General features: G+C 42.6%; 1 pseudogene; it reads right to left on the minus strand.

The window, feature by feature from the left end:
- Positions 1 to 1428: 1428 nt before the first annotated feature.
- On the minus strand, positions 1429 to 9610 carry LOC103197040 (annotated as a pseudogene).
- Between the last annotated feature and the right edge of the window lie 601 nt (positions 9611 to 10211).

A 10211-nucleotide genomic window follows, 5' to 3' on the forward strand; every position in this document is an offset into this window, starting at 1 on the left:
GGGTAACCTGGGGCCATAGTCTCTGGGGTCCCACCAGACTATCTGACCAGTAATTCTGGTCATTTTTGTGTTTTTGAATTTTGTTTCACATTTTTCCTCCCATTCTATCCAGGATGTCCAGTTTTGATTCCTTTCTGAGTGGTTGGCACCTGTAGCCAGGGAACATCTAGTTTTTTGGGTCTCAGGGTCATGAAGGCTGAGGTCTTTGTGGTCCGTCTTATCCTTGGACTAATTGTTTCCAGATGCCTTTGATTTTCTTCACTCTTCTTTGCTCCAGATGGGAGGAGACCAATAGTTGCATCTTAGATGGCTGCTTGCAAGCTTTTAAGACTCCAATTGCTACTCACTAAAGTAGGTTGTACAACAAGATTTTTATGTATTATGTTGTGCCAATTGAGCATGATGTTCCCCAAGACTATGGTCCTGAGTCCACAGGCCCTGTAATTTCTCTCTCAAGGTGTTTGGTTGTTTCTGAGAAGTTACTCCAACTCTGTTTTCTGTTGCTTCTATAGTTTTTGTGGCTAATTTTATAGCACAAGTGCATATGTAAGATTATCTTCAGCCAAATCTATCTTTGTTCTAGGGTATATTCCTATTCGTTTACCCCCACCTGATCTTCTCACCTGTCTGTACATTTATCTGTAGCTTGGTGTTTGGTGTTAGTGGTAATGCAGTATTGGGCATGTACTAGTATTTGCCTCTGTTGTCTATATCTTATGTGCACTTTTCAATGTCCTTAAGAAAGCCCCTTTCTTTTGCTGCCTTGTGCTAAGATTCCTTGGAGTCAGCTGTTCACAAACTTTTTGGTCAAAGAACTTTGTTTATGTGTGTTACATCTATAAATATTTGCCAATATCAGAAATTAAAACTGAGAAATTTAAAAGATACATTAATTATTTTTTAAAAAATAAACCCTTTATATATTAACATAAATAATATGATTTAATAAAAAATAATTTTAAAAAACAACAAAAATACTTATTCAGAAGAGTAGCATTGCTTTACATTTTTGCAACTCTGATGTTTGGCTTCATAGAAAACAGCTGGATTCTCATTTCTTCTTGTGCATTCTATCTGTCGGAATATGCTGTTTTTGTTGAACTATGTGAAGAAAATCCAGCTTCACACAGATAAATAGTTAGAGAAAAGAGGTGTATTTTAATAACCTCTTCAAAAATTATGGATATTCTTCTTTGATACCACACCACAACTTGCTACATGGGTTTCTTTTGGGGGAGCAATAAAAATAATATTTTATCCCACCCCCTCATGCCCTCCCTCTCTCCTGCAACACACACAATACTTTCCCCCCCTCATTCCCACAGCAACATTACAATTAAAAAAAAATAAGTTTTGGGGTGGGGCTTGGGGGAAGAATAAGGGTAAAAACAGTCAAATCACAATAGGAATTTTTCAAAACAGATTATTTTACTTAGGCATCGTCTTCTCCCTCATCTTCAGGTTCTCGGTTTCAGTTTTGATGCCTTTCTTCTTCATGAAGAGCTTCATCTCCTCTACCTCCCAGTCATTAGAACCTTCTCCATCATCTTGCTCCTCACAGCTCACCTCCTCCTCTTCCCCTTCCTCCTCCTCTTCATTGCCCTCCCCATCTTCCACCACCTGAGCATCTCCATGACATGCTTCCTTCCCCCCTCTTCCTCTCATCCAGGCCCTCTACATAGTCATCTGCGTCCGAGTCAGGGGCCTCCTTATCCCCACCATAGCCATTGAAGTACATGGGTTGCAGAAGAAGCAGCTTGAACACGTTTTCTCCGTAGTCGTTCAGGTTAGTTGCCTTATGATCGAAAAGGTCTAAGCTCCTGAGATTTTCTAACTTTTTCAGTGGCTCTATTGTACTGAGGTCTTTAATTTTGTTGCCACTTACATTTAGGTGCTTGAGGTTTGGAAAGTACTTCTAGGCCCCCGGAGATTGTTACCGCTTAGTTCAAGTTTCTTAAGTTTGTGTTAACTTTGTAAGTTTGCGACTGAGGTGAGGCCTACATTGATTGTACTTAAGGAAAGACTCCTGTTCTTCCAGTTCGTCGGTGAGGCCTTGGATTTTTACTTCATTGGATGGTTGTCCAGGACAAGCTCCTTCACATCAGAGGGAGTTGTGTCCCACAGCTCTAAATGAATCAGTCTGTGGATGTCAGTCTCTCGCTTGCTCTTTCTGCAGACATTCCCGTGCCATTGGAACTAATCAATAAACCTGGAATCCACAGCCGTGCGATTTTAGGGCTTGAAAAGCTCAACCAGCTCCGTTCGGTTCTCTGAATGGTTATTTCTTAGAGGTTAGTTGCAATGTGGAATCTGAAACCATATTAGTGAACATGTCGTACTCTCTTAATTTAAAACTCATTGTACTTTTAATTGATCTTTTACTTATGCATAGTATTATAACATCATGCACTGGTCATGTGGAAAATACTGGGTCATTGAGTTATACAGATCTTCCAAAATGTTGACACATTATACAATATCCAAAAATTGCCTCCATAAACATCACCACTGAACTCATCAGAAAAATGTTTTAAGTATTGGGAAGCAATTGAGCTCACAGTGGCAGCTATAAGTTTTCTAAAATCCTAATTTTATCTTGAAATGTTGACCTTTATAATTTTTTTCAGTTCATTTCCCTTGATATGATAAACTTACTTTGTTCATTTTCAAGAAAATGTCTGTTATATGCCCAAATCTGAGTAACTGTATTTATCAGTCTTTCTTTCAAGTAGAGATGGTGTTTCCTGCACAAAGAGTCTGGTTCAGCTGGCAGCTCAAATGATTGGGCAAGTGCTTTGGACAACCATTTTACTTCAGTATACAGCAGAAGTGCTTTGTACATGTCCCATTTCATCCCACAGAATGTTAAAAAAATGTATACTCAGGGGTCAAGATTTAGTACCTTAATACTTTTTTCTTGCTTCAAGGATATTTTTTTTTTTAAATTAATTAATTTTAAACTTTTTAAATGTGATTTGGGTGAAGGTCTACAGAGCAAATCAGTTTTCTGTTCAACATACACATTTTGTTTCATGGCATTGACTATAACCTCCACAATGTAACATCACTCACCCCACTTCCTCTCTATGTGTCCCGTTCCCATTCCTCCTCCTTTTCTATCTTTCTTGCCTTCTTAACTTTGTCCATGGGCAAATGCTGCCATTTTGCTCTTGAATGGTTGATTGATCTAAGAAGTGCATACTTCTTGAGTGTTATTATCCACCTTATATTCCTGTCTATTGTTTAGCTGAAAGTTGAGCCATGGGGGTGAGTTTGTTTCCAGACTTGGAGGGTGACTAAGGCCCATAGTTCTACCAGTCTCTATTCTGACCAATGAGCTTGATCTTTTTTAAGATTTTGAGTATTGTCCCATATTTTCCTCCAATTCTATCCAGGATCTTCTAATGTGATCCCTTTCAGAGTGATTAGTGGTAGTAGCCAGGCACCATATAGCTCTTCTGGTCTTAGGGTCATGAAGGCTGAGGTTCATTTGTTCTTTGGATTTCTTTTGGACAAGAGTCCTTTGGATTGTTTCCATGCACCTTTGATTGCCTTCACTTGTCTTTGTTCTGGACTAATAGTTGCATCTTAGATGTCCTCTCACAAGCTATTAAGACCCCAGTCACTACTCACTAAAGTAGGATGTAGAACATTGTCTTTTGGACTATGTTGTACATATTGACCTTGATGTCCCCTGAGACTATGGTCCTGAGTCCTCAGGCCAGTGACTCATTCCTTTAAGGTGTTTGGTTATAGCTAGGAAATTTCCATAACTTTGCCCCCTATATGCTCTACTATATTCATAGATATATTTGCAGCATACATAAAGACATGTGTAGAACTATCCTCTGTCAAACCTATATATATTCGTGGATATAGTCACATTCACTTTTCCACATGTGTTCAGCTTGCCTGTCTATGGATTCACTCTTAGATTGTTGTTATTACTGTTATTGTGGGGTTGTATATGTAGTAGTATTTACCTCTGTTGTTTTTAACTCGTGTTTCTCCCGGTGTCTTCCATTTCTATGATTAAGGAATCATTTTTTGCTGACCTCCCCCTTATTGTATATTGCTTTCCTCTTCACTCAAGGATCAAGAACATTCTTAAGTAAAACTGGCCGCTTCTTTTCACTTTTCCTGCATGGCAGTGACAAACACTAGTACATGTTGGTGCTGCTGGTAAGGTGCCAGCAGTTTTACCCACCATTGCGCTTATACCCTCAATGCAAAGATTAAGTATTATGATGAAAGGAGTCCCTGTGGGTGATACAAAGGGTTAAGTGCTCAACTACTAACTGATAAGTTGGTGGTTCAAATTCAGAGTGGATCATTTCCTTCCCACCTATAACATTCTCTCTCACAACAACATAGTGAGTATGCAAGGTTACGATTAATATCTTATCTTTAAGAGAAGAAGGGAAAAAAAAAAAAAAAACACAGGTGAACTCTTGATATATACCAAGCTATCTTAGTTTGCTGCTGCTGAACACATGAAACAGTCTGTTATGGTTTCATAAATTAGAATATCACAGACTTTCTTATTCAGTGCCCCTATGTTACAATGTTAATAAAAGACACTGCATTGAGACAACTCATGTAGTATATTTCAAGAGGATGAAATATTGAGCCGTAGTCTATTGGCAGCTCAGGCAAACTGTAGGAAAGGTGGCCTCCGAGTTCCAATTAAAACGTTTTCCACATATGGGGGCTTCTTTCTAGCTTCCTTTTCGCTGAGCAAGGAATAATAGTTTTTCTAACCACAGATGAGGATGATTGGCCATCTTTGCCGTAGAGTTAGAGCTTTTAATTATCTGCGGCTGCCCTAGAAGAGAGGCGATAAGCAACAGAGCAGTCCACACTTGAACAACACGTGTCGGCGCTGATTAGCTTGGCTGGTTAGAGCGACGACTAATGAGGCCGAGGTCACGGTTGCGGCCCTGCAGCCCAGGTAGTCCGGGCCCCCTCCAGCTTGCCACCGTGCCCGGTCAGCTGCTTCACAGATGCTCCCTACAGCCTGGAAGGGGGCCAGGGAGGCGTGAGCCACCAGTCAGCACGGGATCTTTTTGTTTAAAACCAAACAAAATAAAAACAGGTTCTCTAATGTACCACCCCCTGTGATCCCGCTCTAGGAATATCAGGCATAATTATTTAAATTTAATTTGTTAGCCATTTGGTGGTTAATTTAAAGAAACCTAATGATTTATTAGCATTTTTATGATAAGCAACATTTAATATCTATTAATGAGAGTTCAAATGGATCAGCTATTTAATTTCTTAATAAAATGAATCAGAAAAGTATTACTTAGAAGAAACTTCATACTGTGAGTATGTTCTCTGTGTGTTTTGTGACCTTGATTCTTTCTTACCATTAGAGGAGCCAGAAGTGAAGGGAAAGAATGGAGCCAATTGTAGTCTTCTGCCAGCAGCTCTGGCTTCCGTGAGGGAGGGCTTGGGGAAGGGATACAGTGGTGGCGTTTTCTTTTAGATCCATAGTATCTCATCTTTTTTCCCCACTGTTTCCCTAGTGAGGCAGGTTGGTCCCACTTCACACCCAGGAAAAGCCAGAGAGAGGTGCAAACTGGCTTAAGAAAAGTGTCTGACTTTTGTATAGTCGAGTAAATAAATCCAGCCTTTCAATAGCCAAGTGTAAATTTCAAGTGTAAATAAATCATACCTAATTTGAGCCTCAGTTTTCCTTGACACATTTTGATTAAGCAACTACCAATATCTTCTTAGAAGCAAGGCTGGGAGCGAGGCTTCCTAAATGTAGTTCCAGTTTATGGAATTCAGAGAAAAGAGAAGTGCTGACCAGCACTGAAAGAGATTTGGTGGAGTAGCCCTTAATGTATTCGGCTGCTAACTAAAAGGTCGGCGGTTTGAACTCTCCGGCCGCTCTGTGGGAGAATGAGACCGTCTGCTTTCCTAAAGATTGACAGTCTTGGAAATCCTATGGGGTGGTTCAACTCTGTCCTATAGGGTCATTATCAGTTGGAATCAATTCAATGGCAGTGGGCTTTGGACCGGTATTGACAGAGCAATCAAGTTGACTCCAACTCATGGTGACCTTACGACCTTACATATAAGAGAGCAAAATGTTGACCTTAACTGAAAGACTGGTGGTTCAAAACCACCCAAAAGTGCTTGGAAGAAAAGCCTGATCTGCTTGTGAAAAATTAACCAGTGAAAACTCTATGGAGTACAGTTCTAACATATTCATGATTGTTTGTATATTGTGACAGCTGTCAATCCTGCCCTCCCTCCCCCACCCCGAGATCTGGGGGTTCTTTATCAAATTGCAATAGCACCTTGATTTAAAATCAGTGTGGCAAATTCTCACTAAGAGGTGTGTGGGCACAGAAAGGATTAAACGTGGCACAATTACACATCTCGTATTCCCAAACACCTTGGGTTACAGATCATCTGTTGGGTTCAGCAACTCTGGTTGTACGTGGGGAAAGCAGAATGAACAATCAGCAAAACCAACACCACTGCTAAGTCTGAGCAACACAAGTAATGGCCCGTAGTGTGAGCTCCCAGCTTTCTCAGTTTGCAGCCTGAGATGTCACTCTGAAAGCCAGCACTCCTCAAAAGAGTCAGGCCCATGGCTCCTCCAGGGAGGGGCAAAATGCTGCCTTGGAAACACAGTTTAATTGATTAAAGAATTCATTGTTTTAGCCACCAGTGATGGTGGAAGTGAACTTGGTGCTTCAAAATACTTGAGGTGCTCTGGCCAATTAGGAAATCAGCTGGAGCCTCTCGGCACAGGCAGCCATGTTACCTGCTGTCTGATGTTTTGCCAACTTGCTTTAGTGCAATCACTCCACTGAATGAGGATGATGTTTCAATTTAGACTCCTGCTCAGTCAGGATTCCTAAGAGGCTCATTGTCTGAGCATGGGCTTGCTGCCTATTACTACTCTCTTCTGCCTCTCCTCTCTTGGACACAGCCATGACATTGCTCACTGGCCAAGTGAGTTGTTAGTGTCCCTTGGCTGTGGGTTGGCAGGTCTCCACTCTTGGAGAAGCAGCAGTGAAGTCTGCAGGGGAAGATCCCAGGCTCTTTAACACAAGCTGGCACCTTGGCATTGGGAGTCCTGGAGTCTTTGTGGGTGTGCGTCCTGGATGAGCAGAATCACACAGTTGTCGCAGAGAATATGAGACTTTAGAGTCATCTTGTCTTGCATTCTTGCTCTGTAGATAAGGAGCATGCAGTGAGAGGATGTAACAGTGCTCAGAGTGCAGCTTTTAGAGGTTGAACCAGGATGAAAACTCAGGTTTCCCAACACTGAGGCCAGTGCCCTTGCCAATATACAAGGCAAGGTAATATTGGTCATGAAGCTGGGTCTTAAAGTTAACGCAGGCATGTGGGTACATGCAATTTCTGCAGCCTTCCACCCATGGCTAGATACTCAGCCTCCCTTCCTTCCTCCTATTCTTGATGCTCTGACTTTGTTGGCCTCTATTTTGTTTCTTGCACACCATATTCCTTCCTCTATCAAAGCTTCTACACTTGCCATTTCCCCTTCCTAGATGGAAGCCTCCTCTCCTGCTCTTCCCATAATTAGCTCTTTTACATCTCCAGCACTCAGCTCAGGTCTTATTCCTCAGAGTCCGACCCTGCCTACTCTAACTACATGCCCTCCTAACACAACTACCCTCCCACCCCCAATTACTATTATGCCACCCAATCTCTTTCCATTTGTAATTATTTTGTCCATTTGCTTTTTTGTTTCTGCTTGGCTCCCCTCGCCCCAGGAATGGCAGGTATCAAGTCTCTTTATAACCTGTTGACTCCCTTGTGCCTGGAACAGTGTCTGGTCCCAAGATTGTTTTTCTTGGGAAAATTAACTATGCATTAATTGATTAATGGAGTAAATACATAACCTTGGTCTATGAAAGTCTTGGTCAGGAATGTTCTCTGTAATTGTCTTAGTGCTTCTGTAACAGAAACGCCACAAAATTTATTTTGTCACAGTTCAGGAGGCTAGAGTCTGAATCCAGGGCACTAGTTTCAGGGGAAGGAGCTCTGGTAGCATAGTGCCTAAGGCACTTGACTGCTAACCAGAAGGCTGGCAGTTCAAACCCACCAGCCATTCCTCAGAAGGAAGGTTGGGCAATCTACTTCCGTAGTGATACCGCCTCAGAAACCCGAGGAGGGGACTATGAGTCAGGTTCGACTTGACAACACATAACAACAATAACAGTTTTAGGGGAAGGCTCTCTCTCTGTCAGTTCTGGGAGAGGGTCCTTTTTGTTTCTTGGCAATCTTCATGTGGCATTTATCTTCCTCTGCTTGTGCTTGCTTCTCTGTCTTATTTGCTGTTTTTATAACTCAAAAGTAATTAGCTTTAGGACACATCCTACACGGATATGGCCTTATTAATATAACAAAGAAAACTCTATTCCCAAATGAGATTACATCCACAGGTGTAACCCATTGCCCTCCAGTTGAATTCCACCTTAGCTACCCTATAGGATAGAGTAGAACTGCCCACAGGGTTTCTAGGGTTGTAAATCTTTACAGAAGCAGTCGCCATATCTTTCTCCTGTGGAGTGGCTTGTAGGTTCGAACCATCAACCTTTTGGTCAGCAGCCAAGCACTTAACCACTGTGCCACAAGGTAGCAGCCAGATAGGCCACTCCTTTTTCTACAACTCATATTTCAGGGAGACACAATTCATTCCGTAACAGTAATCAGACTCCTTTTCCTACATCAGAAAACCAAGGGGAAATGTTGAAGATCAAAGGGTGGTGTAAATGGATTTAGTTTGTCATACAGAATGTGCTCCTTAGATAGGGAATTTATGATTCCCTCTTCAGTGGCAGCTTGGTATCTGCACAGTGGGGGTAACATTGTACTGTTCCCAGGGGTGCCATCTATGTTCAGCAAAGTGGTCCTCAGAGGCTGTCTCACCCCGGGACAGGGCTGATCATGGTCAGGCCAATTGCCGGGAAGTCAGGTTGTGAAGTTCTGAACATTGGAATTAGGTCCTCTACTGGGATGGGGCAGGCACTGGGAGAACAGCAGGTGGTTATAGCTTCCAAGAGTGGGCCAGCCCCACCGTCAGAACCAGCAGTGAGTTCAGACTCAGAGTTGCACAGTGCTTGGGCCCAACTGATGGTGGAAGGGAAGGAGAAAGGAGGAGAGTCAAGAAGACAGTGAGCCATTGAGGAGACAGGCCCTGAGGGAGCATGTCTAGACACTTGGAAGAGCCAGTGAGGGTGCCCAGGAGCAGAAGATCCAAATGAGCAGTGTGGAAAGGTCTGTCAGCAGCTGGCAGGGCCCAGCCCAGGTCAGGTTGTAGGACCTGGAGAGGGGTCCTGCTAGAGCAAGGCAAGCTCATGGACATTGCGGCCCTAGGTTATCAGGCTGGTAACCTGGTCATCAGAACTGAGATTGGGAATGGTAGAAATCCAGTCACTAGAACTTGTTGGAGCCCGGAGCTCCTCCGTCTCCCACTGAAGGGCAGTCCTGAGAGAATGAGGGAGAAACTTGCTTGTGTGTCATGCAGTCTCTGATTGGTTGGGTGTGGACCTCCGTACACAGTCCCAGGGAGGGGGCCAGGCAGGATGCTTCCCACAGATTCAATATTGGGAGAATTCGTCATGACTAAGAACTGTCTGGAGAAAATTTCTGATCATCTGGTAAATTAAATGCATTCTTCTCGCTTTCGATGGACATTTATTTGCATTATGTCCATTCAGAATGGTGTGTCAGAAGAATATATATCCTTTTTTGTCACTAACAAACAGTTTTTCACATTGACGCAGAAGAAAGGGGCCATCAGCCTGCTCGCTTCTCCAGTTACCTCTCTCTGCGCAGAACCTCAGCAGGCAAACCAGAGTGCAGGACCACCTCTGAATGCTTCCTCCCTGCCTTTGGGTTCCAGCGAGCACACAGGAGGTGGGAGGTATCAGAGAATATCATTAGAAGGTCTTATGAAAAGAAGGTCAAAGAGTGATTTAGAATGTAGCTAGTGCCAAAATTAACATCTGAGTGAGGAGCTACTCAGAAAAGTACAGAGGGGTGAGAGAAGAACACAGACACTATTCTTTGCCACTCTTTTTTGGATGGACTTTGCTTGGGTGATATAACCTTTAGGCTTTTGCATGATGGCAAGAGGAATGAATTATGAGTTTTCAGAGGAAGATAAGGGCACAGCTATCTGAACAAGGCAACAAAAATCACCAAAATGAATATCAGGCTCA

This window comes from Orycteropus afer, unplaced genomic scaffold (assembly GCF_000298275.1).
Source record: "Orycteropus afer afer isolate SDZICR_OR568_19922 unplaced genomic scaffold, OryAfe1.0 scaffold00073, whole genome shotgun sequence".
NCBI classification, from domain to species: domain Eukaryota; kingdom Metazoa; phylum Chordata; class Mammalia; order Tubulidentata; family Orycteropodidae; genus Orycteropus; species Orycteropus afer.